The sequence below is a fragment of the Amblyomma maculatum genome, chromosome 3 (genome assembly GCF_055883805.1).
Source record: "Amblyomma maculatum isolate TAMU_Amacu chromosome 3, ASM5588380v1, whole genome shotgun sequence".
Classification (NCBI taxonomy): domain Eukaryota; kingdom Metazoa; phylum Arthropoda; class Arachnida; order Ixodida; family Ixodidae; genus Amblyomma; species Amblyomma maculatum.
Window position 1 is genome coordinate 215,916,160 of NC_139346.1, and position 18,287 is coordinate 215,934,446.

The 18,287-nt window shown below is 46.0% G+C and overlaps 1 protein-coding gene across 4 annotated transcripts in view; it reads right to left on the minus strand.

Moving 5' to 3' along the window:
* Positions 1-18,287, minus strand: part of LOC146197698 (uncharacterized) — a 448,896-nt gene that overhangs the window by 326,818 nt on the left and 103,791 nt on the right. The gene's annotated exons all lie outside the window — the stretch shown is intronic.

An 18,287-nucleotide genomic window follows, 5' to 3' on the forward strand; every position in this document is an offset into this window, starting at 1 on the left:
CCTTCACCCGGCTCCTGTGCGCGCCGTTCTCCATCGCTCCATGTAACCTCGTCGGGAAAACTAACCAGCGCGACCAATAGGATTAGGCCGCTGGCAATGTGCTGTGTGCCAATATCCCTCCTTCAACTATAATGCTCAAAAACAAGCATCGTGTGTTCATTGATGATGTGCGTACATTAGCTTTGGTGGATACGGGTACAACTGTCCCCGTGATGAGTAATCAGTTTAGGCGCTTGTTGGGACGCAAAGTGACGTTTGAATCCGATCGCGTTTCAACGTTTTGTGGTGTGAGTGGAGAGGTGTTGCGGCCTCTGGGTGTGTGTAGTGCGCAAGTGTCTGTGGGTGGTGGAATGTTTCAAGCCGAATTCGTAGTCTTACCCCACTCTAATAATGACATCATTTTAGGAATGTACTTCTTGAAATTTTGTGCGTTACAGTGGACTGCCGAAGTCAAGAGGTTCATGTTAACGGCTGTCATCTACCGACTCTTCCTGAAAGCGGCCGTAATGAAGAAACAGTTTTTAGTATTACTGAAGACACAGTAGTTGCACCATTGTCTGCCATGTTCGTCCCCCGTGCCCCCTCCAGTTCTTGACCAGGTTTCATTTCAGGCCGTGGTGCACCCAGTTCCCTCAGCATGACTGAAGAAAAATGTTATTATTCCTCATTGTATGATCTCCGTGCACCACGGTAGTGCTTCGTTATGGACAATCAACCCATCGTCCGAGCCTGCAACTGGATTGAAGCTTGTCTAATGCGGACCCGATGCGCCCCGCGTCGTTGCTTTGACCACGAGTGCCATCGTACCTCCGGCCACTGATGAATCTTCGATCTTCCACATGATCAGCGCCGCTCTCAGCTCACCTCAACATCGTGGTCTTGTGGATATTCTTCTACCCTTCTCGCCTATGTTTGACTTTTCTCAAACAAATGGACCAACCTTTCGCCTGCACCTCGGACCCATCATACCATCGGCGCTGGCTCGGCTCATCCCATCGGTAAAAATCATATCGCGTGTCCTCATCTGAGGGCAAATGCATTCATGATCAAGTGGAGGACGTGGTACGGAAGGCGGGTATACAGGAGTCATCTAGCCCTCGGACAGCCCCTGTTATTCTCGTACGCAAGAAAGACGGTTCGTGGCGATTCTGCATCGATTACAGGCGTCTAAATTCTGTTACAATAAAGGACGTCTATCCTCTTCCTCGCATAGACGACGCCCTCGACTGCCTCTCTGGTGCGTCCTATATTTCTCGTTTGATCTCAGATCTGGCTACTGGCAAAAATCAATGGACGCTGCGGATAAGAAAACAAAACAGCCTTTGTAACGCCAGATGGCCTTTATGAGTTTAATGTTATGCCATTCGAGCTGTGCAATGCGCCTGCCTTATTTGAACGATATATGGACACAGATTTGCGCGGCTTAAAATGGCACATTTACATTTGCTGTCTGAACGATGTCGTCATATTTGGGAAGTCTTCCTAATAGCACAATGACCCTCTGTATGCGTCTTGAACTGCCTGCACAACGCCGCCCTAATTCTAAACTCGAAAAAGTCCCCCTTTAGAGAGCGCCAAGCGTTGGTGCTAGGACACCTTGTCAATAGTTATGGCGTTATGCCGGATCCCAGAAAACTGCCGCTGGTGAGCCTTTTAAACCCCAGCAGACAGTGAAGGAGTTGAGCAGTTTTCTAGGGTTTCGTTCGTAATTTAGACACTTTATACATCTCTTTGCTGACGTTTCTTACCCATTGAGGTGCCTTCTCAACAACATCTCCACTTTTGACTGTGCACCATTCCGTTAACTGAAGTTTCTTTTATTATCGAAACCCACCCTACGTCACTTCGATCCTGCTGCAATGACAGGAGTTCACACGAACGCCAGTGGAATCGGTCTTGGTGCAGTCTTTGTCCAACGGCACGGCGAACGAGTCATGTTATCGCGTACGCGAGTCGTACCCTGAGCAAGCCAGAGCGAAACTACACAGTCACCGAACAGGAACGCCTGGCTGTCGTTTTCGCTGTGCAGCGTTTCCGTTCATATTTGTACGGACGGTCGTTTAATATCGTAACGGAGCATCATTCACTCTGTTGGCTGCGTAACCTTCGAGACCCATGTGGTCGCCTTGCACGCGGGGTCCTTCGGTTAAAGAAATATGATCTTGTCGTGGTGTACAAAAGCTGAAGGCGTCATGCAGACTCAGACTGTCTTTCTGACAGCGACGATTTCGACAATCATATATCGATCCTCGAGCCGGCGTTCCCAGCCACAAATGTTTTCAAAACGGAACAGCAAATAGATATCACTCTGCAGCCTCTCTTTGCCACCGCCCAAGCCAGCGCAGCTACAAGCCATTTTAGTGTGCGGGATGGCCTCCTATGGAAAAAGAGTTATTCGCCTGTCGGCCAGCGATACCTATTCATAGTTCTTAAGACGTTTTCACTGACGAATTGCGTGTTATGCACGATGATCTGACTTCTGCGCATTTGGGATCGGTTCGAACACTCCACCGTGCTCAAGAAAGGTTTTACTGGCCCAGAATGCACTCGACGATTGCGCAATACGTTGCCAGTTGCAAGCACTGGCAACGCCACAAACGTCCCACTGCAACTCGATCTGGCTTGCTGCACCCTATGAAGACCCCAGAAGGTCCGTTTCCGAAGTCCTAGATGGAAATCGCTGGATTGTAGTCGCTTGGACGGCTCACACGTTACTGTGAAACCCCCGCTATTCCATCTGCTACGGAGCATCAATTGTAGCTTTTCCTGCTTCACTCAGTCATCTTACGACGCGGCCCGTCACGAATTGTCATCACTGATCGTGGCCGACTATTCACCGTTGATGTTGTCGAAGAGCTGATGCGTTTATGCGCCGTAACTTCCCGACACTCGACATCATACCATCCCCAGACAAATGGCTTGACTGAGCGCGTCAACAGAATGCTTATGAACATGCTGGCCATGTATGTGGATGCAGGGCATAAGAAGTGGGACACCATGCTACCCTTCATCACGTATGCGTTTAATACCGCCACGCATGAGACGACTGGGTACAGCCCATTCTTCCCGCTGTATGCCAGACCACCACGCTGCTTTCTGGATACTATCCTGCGATTCTGAAGCCGTGAAGATCCCTGGCTGGCTGAGACCCTCTACCTCGCCGAAGAAGCTCGGAGAATCGTTCGCTTACGGTCTGGTGCTTCACAAGAACGTTCCGAAGTACGCTACGATGTCAATCGTCGACATGTTACGTACTCTGTAGGCGACTTAGTCTGGCTGTGGCGCCCAATTCGGCCCCGCGGCCTACATCAAAACCTTTTGGCCCACTTTGACGGTCCATATGTGGTTGTCAAACGCATCAGTGATTTAACTTATGCAACAGCCCGCCTGACAGCATCGGGTCGTCGGTCAGCCAAAACCGAACTATATCACTTTGCCTGCTTGAAGCCGTGTCCGCCTCGCACGACTCATGAACACACCCAGAGGGCTTCGGCTGAGTAGGAGGGAAATGTCACGCTACTGATGACGATGAAGGATTGTGATGGTGTGGCAGAAGAAGAGGAGGAGGCGTTGGTTTTTTGGGGGCTAGTAGGGTTCACCTTATCCCGCTGCCACAGCACTGTAAACCAACACCCTCTTACTTATTTCACCGTAAATATATATATATATATATATATATATATATATATATATATATATATATATATATATATATATATATATATATATATATATATATATATATATATATATATATATATATACTGTCGGTGATACTGTCAATGATAACAAATCTTAAATACGTGCTCCTTTGTGCTTTTTCTGTCTCTACTCAGCAGATAATATGCTGACTGCTGACAGCCCCAAAATAGGATATTTCTGCTTTCTCAATGTCCTCCGGGGAATTATTAGGCATTCAATGTATATATATATATATATATATATATATATATATATATATATATATACACACATATATTTACGGTGACCGTTTTAGATTTTAAAGACGCTGGCAGTCTACGAGTCCAAAGCAAAGGTTGGGGGATTTTTTTGTTTGTTTGTTTGGTTGTTGGTATTTGACCAGAATTAGCCTTATGGTGATTATCGAGATAAAGAATATTAAATGCAATGCGGAAAAAAAAAAAACCAACGCGCCAATCGTTGGTATATATATATATATATATATATATACATTGAATGCCTAAGAATTCCCCGGAGGACATTGAGAAAGCAGAAGTATCCTATTTTGGGGCTGTCAGCAGTCAGCATATTATCTGCTGAGTAGAAAAAGCACAAAGGAGCACGTATTTAAGATTTGTTATCATTGACAGTATCACCGACAGTAATAGAAGCCATGCACCATCTTGCCCGCGCAATTTTGTTAAGTAATTGCGGGAAAGGAAACACAGGCATCTTCATATGAAGAAGAAAAAGAAAACGTGGAAACTTCATTTCTCGAACCAGTCATGTATAACAATACAATGAGGTCCGCGCAAGGGCGCACTAGCATACGAATCAGGGTCGACGAAGAGCGCCGGCTTGAGTGAAAGATTTTCAGAAACATTGGCAGCCGCTACTAAAATCGAAGCGGGAGAAATTTGCTGAGGAATCGTTTCATTCTCATGTTCCCGCTTTCTAGTTTTGCTCGACTGTCCAAAGTTTCCTAGGTAAATAGGCTCGTCTCGTGGCCTTCTCTTATGTTTGCTATAGATCCGCTGTAAATTTCCCAAGTTTCGAAATCGGAAGCACAGACAGAGCACGTCGACTGCATCAAGCGAGACACAGAAATCGTGAAAACTTAGCACCGCGGGATCGGAAGCCTTTGTTCCACGGCATGGCATGCTGGCAATGAGAACCCTCTTAAGGTAGCTATTTTTTTTTTTTTTTTGCCTTTTGAGCTAGGTTGTGGGATACTGACAACAGTTTTTCTGCTCCACACTTTTGCGCGTTCTCTTGCCTTCTTGCCATACGCTCCCGCTATTCTCGGTGCCGTCACACACCAGCAGCCCTCTCGCGTCATCACCGGCAGGTAGGAATCCATTTTTTATGTAGCACTTGCAGTTAGCTAAATCATAGTACATGCTTTGCAGCTAGCTAGTTAGTGGTTGCTGCAGTAATAAAACACTAGGCGAGTGAAAATGTCTTGTAGCCTTCGGGGAGACCGGACGCGGCCCCAATTTGTGAGCGACGGAGACAGTCCTTCGGAGTGCGGAAGCGCGTCCGCAAGTGTCCGCACAGGCAATCCGAAACTACCCCGAGACATTGGATATTCACCCAGCGGGCATCTACATCCCGCGCTTGCTTCCTTTGTTACCCGTACATACGGTATTTAAGTTAAAAAATGCTACGCACATTTTCATAACGCACGAATACGACGGAATAAACGACATAAGATTAAAAAGCAAGCGCGAAACTTGGATTAGGCACAGAAGCTAAAAAACCGGAGAGAATTGTGGAATCTACAATGCAGAAAGGCGAAAGCCGGACTTTGCTGCTGTGCACAGTGCATCACTTTTGCTCTCATTATCACTATCAACTAAATGCACCATCATTAACAATGCTACTGTCATCATGATCATTATCACTAATTGCAGTCTCAATGTCATCGCTACTATCGTCCTCACGGAAGACAAGGAGAATCATGATGTGCGTTTCACGATCCCGGGCGTGGCGCAGTTGGTTAAAGCGTTCGGCTGAGGATCCGAGAGGCGGAGGTGCGGTTCGCGGTGGAGATAGGATTTTATTCTGATGGCGTCATCAGGAAGATTTACGTCGAGTTTTCCTCCTCATAAATCTGTTATTAGCAAGTGACACATCATCGCACAGATTCGACGCACAAATTCCGCTTACATCTCGTGCACAGTTCTTGCGCACAGCTCTCGAGCACGGGATTTAGTTCCGTGAGCCTAGAAAGGCTTTCGCCTCGAAAAAGACAGAAAATACATTCTCCAGCCGTACATTATCGTCTCTTTAATAAAATTGTCATATATACGTCATAAAGGAGAGAGACGAGCATGCGCGAGAACGGCGGTTGAGGCGAGCACAACACGCAATTATGTCTACAAAAAAAAAAAGGAAAAGAAAAAAAGCGGATAAATCTACGCATTCAACAAGAAAGTGAAAGACTCAGACTACAGAACAGGGGATAATTTGAAGCAGATGCCGTGCACGCCACGTCATTGCTGGCTTCTTAAGAGAGACATGAAAAATAATCGTAAAGCTTCGCTTACTCACAATTCACCTTCTTTGTGTTGTTCGTTTCGAATAGATGAGAGGATAACAATGAACGCGATGCATGCAATCGTGCATGCGCGTAGGGGCCATAGATTAGGCAGCTAACTTTTCTGTTTCAAGTAGACGCGAACAAGCCTGAACTATAACACTGGTTTGAGAGAGGAGGAGGAGGAGGAAAAAACTTTATTTCACGAGAGAGTTTGGACCCTTCAAAGGCCCAGGGCCAGCGCACGGCCCTTAAAGAGCAGCTCTGTTCTTCGCCCAGCAACTTCCATGGTAATTCACGAACGCGCTTGGCCTCCGGAGCGAGCCTAGCTCGAGCTCTAGTTGCTGCTGTTTACCAAATAACATATGGCAAAAGGCGAGCGCTTCTGCCCACGCTAGTGCCCGCCTCTTCCTCATCCCTGGCACTGCCCACTGAGCGATCGTCCCCATCTCGGACTCGGTGGCTCTCCGATGTGACTAGGCGGGAGGTTTACTTCGCCGGCTGCCCAGTCTCGCCATAGGCACGAGGGCGTCAACGTTTCAGCGCAGGTGTCAGACTATCATCTAGTATATCGATATAATTCTCCGAGAAGCAGCCGCGAAGGGGAAACGTGATCGACTCGAGGCAGAGACCGACTAAGGGAGCATCTTGTACAGGGAAATGTGAAGCTGTGCATAACACAGCTTACGATCGGATAACAAGGTTTAACGGAGTTCAAACCTCCGCAACTATTTAGAAAGAGTGTGAAGCCACATTTTGTGTAATAAATGACGCATTTCGACGCAAGAGAAATGCCCCAGTACACTCATAAAAACCCATCCTTATGCGTAGCCAATCGCCGGTGCTCAGAATGAATCTATAGCGCCGGTTGACATATAGCTCAACTCTCGGGTGTGTAGCTTTGAAAGATGGAAAGAAAACAAAGCATACAGTTATAACATGCCATTTGTCGTGAGAACACTGTGGTAAGGCTTGAACCTTTTCTCTCATGGAAGATCTTTATTGCCATAAACTGAATTTAAGTGGGCTTACTTGAATGAACTGAGCGAAATGTTGGGATCTACCTGGAGTGCCACCGGGTGTCCACCGGTTTTCGGTTTGCCACTACAAGCTTCCTGGCTTGAAACACAGAGTCATACATAAGCTTCACCGCACAAGACAGATGTTGGTAGTTTGACTGAGTACTAATAAGAGCGATAAGGCCAAAAACTATTTTAACAGTATTTTTTTTTTCAACACAAATAGATGCTTTTCACGCTCGTGCCCCCTCTCCATGTCTCTCGCTTGGCTGCAGGCATGATTCGCCCACCCGGAAATAAAAGGAAAGTGTAGCAAAAATTTTCAGGACGTCTATATTAAAATGAAAGCCCCGCGGAATTTACCCATGGAGGTTATTGCGTTACCTGCTCCACAAAACAGTGTTTACAATATGCTCGATATTAAAAAATATAAAGCTCAAGCGCTTCTTTCACGAATATTTTCGCCGGTGCAGGTCTAACGGGAAAAAATTTCGTTGTAATTAATTTTCTCCCGCTACCTTCGACACATCACCCGCATGTTGATAGTGATGACGTTTTAAATTTTGCGAGGCAGAAAAACACGAGCCTGCCTTGGCGTACCCGCATCGCCCAGGTGATCGCGACTTGGTTGCGAGAGGAATGCGAAGTCCCCTTCATTCAATCCAGTGCTCGGCAACAAATTGCCTGCGATACCCGGCAAGCCAAGTTGCACAGAACTCAGCGAAAGTTTAAAGGAGTAACGAGCAGCGAGGTTAATTAAAATTCCAACCATGCGTGGCGCATGTTGTGCCCGGACGAGTTCGTGAAGGGGCGATTGGGGGTGCCCCGCATCGGATTGACAGCCTGCCTTGCTCTGTGTTTTGGTTCGGAAAGAACGTAGCTTTCCGAACTAAACTGCTCGTGTAAAATGTCGGAGGGCCAGAGAAATGCGCAGCGCTACCCGTCGGTCCTTTTTAGCCTTCAAAAGCGTTTCTCGCCTCAACCGTGTAAAAATGACTGGTAGAGTTGTCCTTTGCAAACCGATCGTTTTGTTTTACACTATACGTTATACGTGGCTGCAATTTCGGTCCTGTTAATTTTTGTTAGCTTGAGCAATTTTTGTGTTTTTATTGAAATGAACATGTCAGGGGCACCCGATGCATGGCAGCTTTGCGCCTAACTTTTTTTTTCCCACAGAATAAGAATTAAAAAAAAAGAAAAAACTAAAGTATGTCTTATACAGCATTTATATGGCACCTAGAACACAGTGCAATGAGCAACAGAAATCTGCAGTGATGTTAACACTAAACGGTAGAAAAAGACAAGTAAAGTAGTAAAGTTGACTCGTGGTTTCTAAACCACAGATTAGCGACGTCGCTCAAGTAAAAGATGACATTGGTGAGCTTACGGTTGTCGTCCCAGTTATTGTGACGGCTGACCCGTTCGTAAGTGGTCAGCCAATCGTCGACGTCGTCATCGCTGCTTCCACTGAAGGTAGCGGGGTCCCGTTGACGAATCGCACCTGTGCAGGTGACGGGCGGAGGTAGGTGCAATGAAGTCGGCTCCGTCATTGGTGTAGTCAACGTTCTGCTGCGAAGTTCCAGGGCGAGATGGGTACAGGGAACCTCAGATTGACCTCCACCAAGTGCGATGTGGATTTAATAGTTCGTTTGAACGTCTAGCGCTGCCAGTAATTCGGGCAGAGCAGGGTCGAATTGCCAGCCGCAGGGCACAGCTTCAGCACGAGAGATGGGCGCCGGAGCCAAGCGATGGTGATGGCGATGCCGCAGCATTTTCCGTTCTTTGTCTTCTTTACAATATATATAGAAAGCATGGCGTAGTGTGCCTCAAGCAACGAAAAATCATAATCGTTGCCTCATAAAAGGAATACAAGAACTGAATATTCGGCTGAGGCAGTATCGCAGTTTCGGACGATATAAACGAACGCTAAAAGCAAATTGACGTAGACCAATATGTGGATAAACTACAATATTTCAATAACTATACAGACGTTACCTTAATTGAAATAGGCATGAAAAATAAAACCCAGGGCTTGTCACTGCTAGCTACTTTCGCAAACAAACAGCAGTGTGCCATGTGTGCTTTGTTAAGAGCTAATCACAGAGAGTATACACTACATCGCCAAACAGTTCGAGACACTAATCACGGGGCATTTTCGGTCTTCACGTTTCAGTCGACTGGAGGGAAAAAAAATTGGCATTGAAATTTCTTAAGAATAAATGCGCCTTTTCCTCCCGCACATACATCAAAGTGCCCGAATAGCGCTGCAGAAGAAAAGTTCACACAGAACAAAATATTGAGTGAACCAGCCTGTCTTCAGTGTACATTTAACCACAACGGGCATACAAATCAAGTACAGTACACCTTCGGAGAAAGCCTTAATGTGCAGCATTTCGTCATATGGCGGGGCACTTTCTTGCCGTGGGCTGCGTAAACAAATGCCTTGAAGGCGTGCAAAATTGAAACCGTCAAATGAATAGTAGAGAGAGGAAATGACAAGAACTGAAAATACAAAAGGAGAAATAAAGACGGAAAGAAGGAAATAATAAATAAAAAACAACAGAGAGAGAGAGAGAGAGAGAGAGAGAGAGAGCGAGTGAGTGAGATGAAAAGAGGAAATAAAGCAGATGGCAAAAGGGTGCAAAAGTAAATTTGCCGCGCGGGACGAAGAAGAGGTAAAAGGCAAACAGGTGGATTGAGCCTCACACGTGGGCTTAACGACCGTGTAACGACGTTAGTGACTCGTAAGAACATATTTCGAGCCATAAATAATAATGGTCTTTAGAAGCGCATAAAGAACGTTTCTCAGCGCGTGTTGGCACCCCACTTAACAAAATACGCCAGGTTAAGTTTAAACAACACCTTCGCTTTTCCACGAGGACTTTGCGATTTCCTTTTTCATCGGTTTTTTTTTTTTCTTTTCGCGTTATAAGCTTTTCGTATGTTCTGCCACAAAAAGCTCATATCGGCGTCATTCTGCATTGTCTCTATGTTTCTTGCGCTTTGATGCTACTCTTCAGGCGTCTGGCAAAGAATAGTCAGGCAAGCGCGTTCATCAGGAGTCACTTAATCGAATGGAGCAAGGGAAACTTATTTGCAGCTCAATAAGTCTTAAATACGGCGGGAATTTATGGCCGCCTCCCGCGGAAGGCTGCGCTGTGTCAGAGTTGGTTTTTGGGAGGCAAAAAAAAAAAAAAGTCCGAATATTGAATAATATTGCATTTACGCAAACGTGATACGGCGACTCGGAGAAGCGATTTTGGGTTCCACAAAATGAGAATAAGAATTTATGGCTCGAGACTCGAGGCTTAAAAAACCTAGAGGCAAGGATGGCGCGCTCTTCGCATAGCACGGCAGCGGCATGCACACAGACTGCCATCCGAAGCGGTTGCTGCAGGAGATTATTGTGAGATAAGAGAGCCGCGAATTCAAAAGCATTGTGCCTGTTTCTCTTTAGGTGCGAATATGGCGCTAAACTGAAACAATGCTGTATGGAATCCCAACATTCTTTCTTTCTTCAGGCCGACACTTGAGAGTTGTGCGCGGTTTTCAACTTGGAGTTAAGAAAAGGCACTTTGCGAATTCTCCGCTGACAAGTGTATTCACGCATTTCCGAAGGAAGCGGTGAGTGATCCTCTTACGCGAAGGCGTCCGAAATAACAGAAATGTGGTCCTCGGGGGAGGGGGGGGGGACATCGAAGTAAAGTTCTTTTTACTGATCCCAGCATGCCCGGATATTCAAGACAGTTGCCGACGTTATAGAAATTTTCAAAATTGATATATGTAAACTGCGTGCTTCCAGGCTGCCAATGGCAATATTTTCAACACGCGATACTTTGAAGGAAGCGCCATGTTGCACTAAGTGCATGCATGACTTTGCTGAATTGTGACACATAAAGTGCGATTGAAGGATTCCTCCTATTTTATCTTCATGTTTTTTTTTTGTTTTTTTTTTTTAGCACGTCAGTGTGATTTTTTGTATAGCACGAGTCTCTGTACACTGCGCTTTGCGGGGCTGCGAGGATTATATTGAATTCCCCGTGGAAGCCCACGAAATTCCCCTTGGAAATTCCCTACGCCCGGTTTACCCTATAAAGGGTGCATGCGATTGCTTTCCAAGTTCAAGGATTTTACAAAAACATGCCAGAGATTACCTCTTTCAGCCCAATTATAGTCCAGCTTGTTTTAACTGCGTGTAATTGCTACATTTTATGCGATACTTGCCCGATACAAACTTTATGTGGCTATGGTTCAGGTGCAGTGAAGTTTAAGCTGTGCGTGCGGTGTCGTTTGGGAGCCGCTGAGTCAAAGGCGGAGGTTCAAGTGCTGCCTCCGCGATTATCCCTGATGAAACGCTGCGTTTGACCTCGGAGGCTACTGGTTTACCCTAGAGATACTATACTGGCTTTATAATATAGCAAATCTAGCTTAACCCTACACGTGGTGCCATCTGGAAATAACGAGCGTTATAAAATTGGTTATAACGAGCGAAAGCACTCCCCGTGTTGGCTCAATGGTTAGAAGCTCGTCTGCCGAACTCGATCACCCAGATTCGGACCGGACTGGTTTAAATCTGCTTCGAGAGTTTTTTTAGCTCCACACACTACCGAACGTCATGGTCAGGCATTGGTAAGTCATAGGCCTTGGATGGCTAAATCGTAAAACCCGTCGGGAAAACTTGGGCTTAGAACCGGTACACCGGAGATAGTTTGAATTGCCCGCGCGAGGCCACGTGGTTGCGACCTCTCAAAACAGCATAGAAAACCAGAGCGACGTCACAACAACATCGGGCAACATTCTTGGTCGGTGAGACTTGAGCTCCAAGATTACCCCGGAAGGAGACAGCAGCCATGAAATTAGGAGACGCCTGCTTCTGGGAAAGAGAGCAATGGTTAGCCTTGACCGCCTAGTAAAGAGCAGAGACATTAGTCTGCCAACCAAGATCCGTATAACTCGTGTTATAGTCTTTCCAGTTGTGATGTACGGATGCGAGAGTTGGACTATGAAACAGGCTGACCGCCGAAGAACTGACGCGTTTGAATTGTGGTGCTGGCGAAGACTCCTGAGAGTTCCTTGGACTGCCAGAAGATCAAATCAGTCGATATTGTCGACCATAAACCCTGACTGCTCGTTGGAGGGTCAAATTCTAAAGTTAAAGCTCAGCTACGTTGGTCACCTGATGAGAAGAGAGGAGTCGCTGGAGAAAGATTTGATGTTGGGAAAGGTTGAGGGTCGCCGGAGGAGGGGTAGGCAGCGAACGCGATGGTTAGATGGCATCCTCGAGGCACTGCAGATGAAGTTATGTGATGTTAGGAAGATAGTGAGAGACCGGAAAGCGTGGCGTGACATGGTCCATAGGGTCACGAAGAGTCGGACAGGACTGAACGACTGAACTGAACTGAACTGAACTGAGACTAGTGTCGGTACATTCGCACTGAAGCAGAATCTAGCTGACGAGGATCCTGTCCAAAATCTGCTGAAGCTTTTTCTTATCCAGATAACCACAATCAAACGGGAATCTCTGTGTCCTCTTATCCCCATATCATTAGACTTCTCTACATGATCACATCTGTAAGTGCGACCATAAACCTGAAACGAAAGCCTCTTCATAAATTCTGTCTCCTAACTGTTCATGCCTGGACTGTTTACCGGCAAAAGCAATGCGCCGCAACTTTGTGGATGAATTTACGAAAAAGCGCGCCTCCAGCAATAATGTCTTTGACAATGCGGTTTACATTTTTAGGATAGGCAATAGAGCTCTACGTCAGAATACCATCTCTCGTGGGTTTCAGCCATCGCGTACGACAAATTCAATTCCCTAAAGATAGGCACGTCACTAAATGAGCGGTTTTGCTTTAACCCATTTATTTATTCTAAAAAGGACAAAATGGCCCCGAAGATGTGTCAAAAAGGCCAATGATTAGTACATACAAAATTCTACTGGGCTAAAATCGTCGACTATTTTTTGTTGGAATAGCAGTGTGCATGGGTTTTGATGATCGGTATTAGTATCGGCGCCCGCTAGTCTTGGACGCACGTGTCACGTTGAATCACCCGGAACGTAGCGGCTTAGGAGATGACGAATCTTGGATTCTTGAATGCCAAGAACGACTGGTGTCAGGAGAAGAATATCGACGCAGCCTGAAGACACGTGCTAGGACAAAGCACTCAGCTTAGCATTTCGCAGAAATCAGCGTGGCAGACGCCGTGGTTCGGGGAACGGCGTCAGCGTGCCACGAGCCCAGCAGCCCGAAACACCCTGTGAGCAGTCGATCGGTTGGTCGGTTGGTCGGAGGGATCAATTAAACTTGAAGTACACCCGTTATAAGGCGCCCCGACTGCCCGCCTTATTGCAAACGTTGCGAACTATGACAACCATTTTGAACAGTACTGTTGTGGCTCCTTGGGAGTGAGGTGAGTAGCAGCGTAAAAGGGGAAGGTGGGAGCGTAAAGCGGGGAACGGAGGAGGAGGTTAGGCGGTGGTCGTAGCTAGTGTGATATCAAGAGCATGCGTGGCCGGCAACATGGATTGAAGGCATGGAGGTGGTACAGATTCGTACTCGCGTGTTCAGCTGTCATATGGGAATAGAACCAGGGACCCTTCTATCTAGAGTCAGACATGCAACCCCTAAGGCATACAGAGACGTTTGGACGCCTTGGGTAAGGCGTGGCTTTATTTCTAAGCAAGACTCCAAGCTGGGCTTGTTGGTTCATAGTTACTAAAAAGATTTGCAGCGCTAAAAGACGACACAGAGAAAAAAGATCCCCTGTAGATCTACGTCTTTTAGCGCTGCAAATCTTTTTAGTAACTTTATTTCTAAGTCGGGTGTCAGTTGAAGGATGGTTGTATGGTTTACAGGGAAATTGGGGACAATATAGTTCAGGCTCCAGCTACACATATATGTAGAAACATGCCTCTCAAATGCTTTGGTCGATATGTTGAAAAACTTAAATACTCGAAGAGCTGAGCTCAAATTTAGCATCATCGAGAATCGCTATCATCAGTCAACGTTTTCCCCTCCACGTTTCTGGACTATTCAGTGTTTCAACCTTTCACTGCGGATAACTTATCAGGATCAAATATGTTTCGGCATGTTGTTTCGTCGTGCCATCACAGCTCATCTTTGCGAAATCTCGTATTCTGGTACAGCCCTAGCGTTCCGAGATTGTTCGCTTGCTACATTCCCCAGACATACCTAGCGAAATCCTTCAAGGGGTTTATCGTCACTTCAACGGCAATCGGACAGCCTATGCAGTGTTGAAATCACAGATGATGCTTCCTATCTTCCATCAGATATCTTAAGCACGATATAAAAATGGAACAAAAGGAAGGCAGACAGAAACGCTTTTCGGCGCTTGAGACGAACGCAAAGAGTAAACAAGTGCATTAGAGACACCGAGAGTTCGTTCAATGTAGTACACGCGCTAATGCATATGGTGGAACCTGCGAAAGTACCTCCTTGTTTTGCCTGCGGATTTAATGTCTGCATTTTCATCCGCGCAGGACAAAAGACGTCCCATTGGCACTCAGTGTCACAAACATGCGAATTGGATTCATCATTAGGGATTATTCGTTACAGGAATAGTCACGGCGCTCTCCATCCTGTTTTTTCATCACCTATTCCTGCCGTTCAGTACTAGAAGGACGCACTGTCCTTATCGAAAAAAAAAAAAAAAGAAAAAAAAAAAACAGGCGAAGATTCAGGAAATTGTCGTGGCGAAAAATAGTAAGAAGAAATAACGGTAAAACATTTGAAAGGAGTGGGTGCACCGCTCGTGCTGCTCACTACTATGTCATACGCCTGTATTTGCAGCACATTTTCTTCCTTAAATATCAGGGACCAACAAGCTCAAAGTTCTATTTACCCTAATAAGGGAGTAATTACTCATTGCATCCACCCAAGTGCAGCCACACGGCTACAAAGGAAAGCTCTACAGCTTTCTCAGAAACTTCGTAGTTAAAGAAAAATTCGTCCTGATCCGGGGATCGAACCCGGCACCACCGCCTTTCCGAGGCAGTATTGTATTACCCTGTTGTATTGTATGATTACGTGTCGTACCTTGTATCTTCAGGGCTTTTTTTTTTTTTTTATTTAAACACAAGGCCTTGCGAATTAGGCCTCAGTGGAGAGCCAGTGTTTGTCTTGTGTACTCGTTTTGGAGCCGTTTGTCATTTGCGTTGTTTGCCGCTATGAAAAGAGTTAATGCTGACACTTAGTTTAGAAGTAAAATGAAATATAAGGAGGATTTTTTGTGTACTGCTGCCGTAGAACTGATAAACCTGGATTTAACTTCAGCGCATAAGCTTCTACGCCATCGACGCCAAGACCGTTTGTCAAGCAGGGCGTTTCTATATATTTTGTCTTTTCTATCTCCAAGGAACACTTTTTCAAGCCCAAAGAGCTGCGTTAATCGTACACCCGTGCGGAGAAGAGACGCCCCTGTCAAGTGCATAAGGACGCGGCAACGCTAAAGATGACACAGGTACTTTAGCGGGAACACAGTCGAAAGTGGCTTATTCTGAATCTTATACCATTCAAAGAATGAGTAGCGAACATGAGCACTTGACAAAGAAAGCTTAGAGCTTATGGTGGCATGAAAACTTCGTCAAAATGCTTTCGCGCCATGATAAAATATTTTCGCTCTCATTGACCTCGTTTCGCAACTCCGCAACGCACCCAATTCGTCTTCTGACTGCTTCGTCCGTTCTTTTTAAACCAAGAACATCAAACAGTTTACGCTTTCTGACTAGTTTGTGGAAGCCGTGCTATTCATACGCAGATGTACAGGCGATGGCAACCGGAAGAGCACAAGGTACGCAGGGTTTAATGACGGAAGAGAAGAAGGAGGAAAGGCGAGGAGCCAGAAAAAGAAGCCTGTTTTCTATACTGCACTGAGAAAACAGGGATGAAGGGAGATAAAGGAGATGGTGAAAATGGCGTAAAATAGCAACATATACATTCCAAAGCAGAAGATTGGGTTATTTGGAGTAATATGGGAGAGGCCTTCGCTTTGTATAGTCAGGTTGATGATAATAATAATGACGATATATTCCAAAAATCACACTCTGCCGTGCAGGCCACACGCTCTTAGAAAACGAAGGAGTGCCTGGCAGGCCTTCACCGCAGATATGCCGCTCTCCGAGGGTGTTTCCCCCGTCAGCGGACGTCGGTCTATATTTTGTAGTGTACGGCTTAGAAATAGTATTTCGGTACTGTATTCGGGGAACGCACCAATATGTGAAATCGTTGCCTCACTACCACAGAAGTTGAGAATGTACTGAGCTGACAGCAAGATGTTAACCCCAATGAAAAAAGCTTTCTGCTCAAAAAACTTTGCGTCACCACTTCCAAGCAACGACTCCCGGACTAACAAAAAAAAAAAAAAAAAAAAAGAAAGAAGCAGAACACGAGACATAAATATCTGACATTAAGAAACCAATCATTCATAGGCTTCATCAGTTACACGCCATGTACGACGTACAAGGTTTGTTACCTATAGGTTACCTATGCGTAAGTATACACTGACAAATATGAAATGAATCTCAAGAATAATAACATACAGGACTATTGTTTCTATAATAATATAAACTGTCCAGTAGTAAGATGAGCAAAAACTCTCAGCATGGTGCAACCCGCCTTTCTTGATTTCGAACAAGTGTTTCTAGCAAGAGCACTGCTTCAACAAAATGAGGCTATCTATTCACAAGAAAATATAATAACATATTTGTACACAAAATAGACTCGATTAGAAAATGACTACTGACAGACCATAAGGATTACAGCTACAACTTTGCCCATCTAAATAAAAAAAATGTTTACAATATCTTTTAATTATAGAAACAAAATTATTTAAAAGTAATGGCACTGCGAACTCATACCATATTTGACTGTTTTGGCTCAAGAGAAGATGCCCCTGCGGCCGAAGAAATACGAAATCTTGTTATCAAACACCTTTCTCTGCGCATGCGACCATGGGGGCGGGGCTGCCACGGAGACGGCTCTCTGGGCAAAACGCAGCAGCGGGCAGCTCTACTGTGATGTTGACTGGAGTCGTGTAACGCTTGGCATGCGGGTTTTTCTGCCCGTACGTTCGCCTATTAAAGTACAGAGAAAAGCTGACTGAGGCTTTCAGCGAACATCGTCCCAGCAAAAAGCAAAATGAGACAGAAAGTATTGTTATCAAACATCTTTCTCTGCGGACTGCAGGTGGTCACGCGGTAGATGAAAGACAAGCCGGGGCACCATGGCCGCACGCGGCCCGCAGCGGCGAGTTATATGATAGCTCCCAAGAGCAGCGTCGAAGGACGGCAGGTGTTCAGGCGGGCGCTAGGCCCCGCCGCTTGAGCAAATCGACTATGAGAGACAGCAAGACGCCATCTTCCAACCAAATTTTCTGCGCACGCCACATGCCCTGCCCTGGCGGCTAGGCGTCAAAGAGAGATAAAACGATCTTCAAACAGACGGCAGCTCGCCAGCCATCGGATGTTAATCCTTTCAATGTCTGCAGTCACCCGCTCAACAAATGATCCGTGCCTTTTGATAGAAAAAAAAAAACAGCACAGAAAAAAAAAATCAGCCAGCGTTGTCCTGTGCTTTTACAGGCGAATGTACACGTTGAAAATATGAGCCGCGTGACATCACTCCGGTCAACACCACAATGTATCAGCCCGCTGCTGGGTTTTCTGCTTTTGAACACGCGATAGTCCTCTCTTACTGCTGCTCTTCAATCACCGAGAACAACGTATCACTGCGCTTGGATCACGCCCAACGTACGGTCCATGCGCGCTTCAAAACTTACTTGCACAATGCGCCGTGAGCACCCTGGCCGTGAGCCACGCCGTTCGCACAATTATTCAGCAGCCCCATCTCGACACCAACTCCTTCCTAATAACCTCTTCAAATCGCAACACAGCCGGCGCGGCCAGACTCGAATCCGCGAGTACTCCGGCTCGACGCTCCGAGCTTTGGGCCTAAACCCCACTTTTGTCGACAACAGCTCAACAGAACAGCGAAAAAGAAATAATAATGCTCAGAAAGTTATCGGGA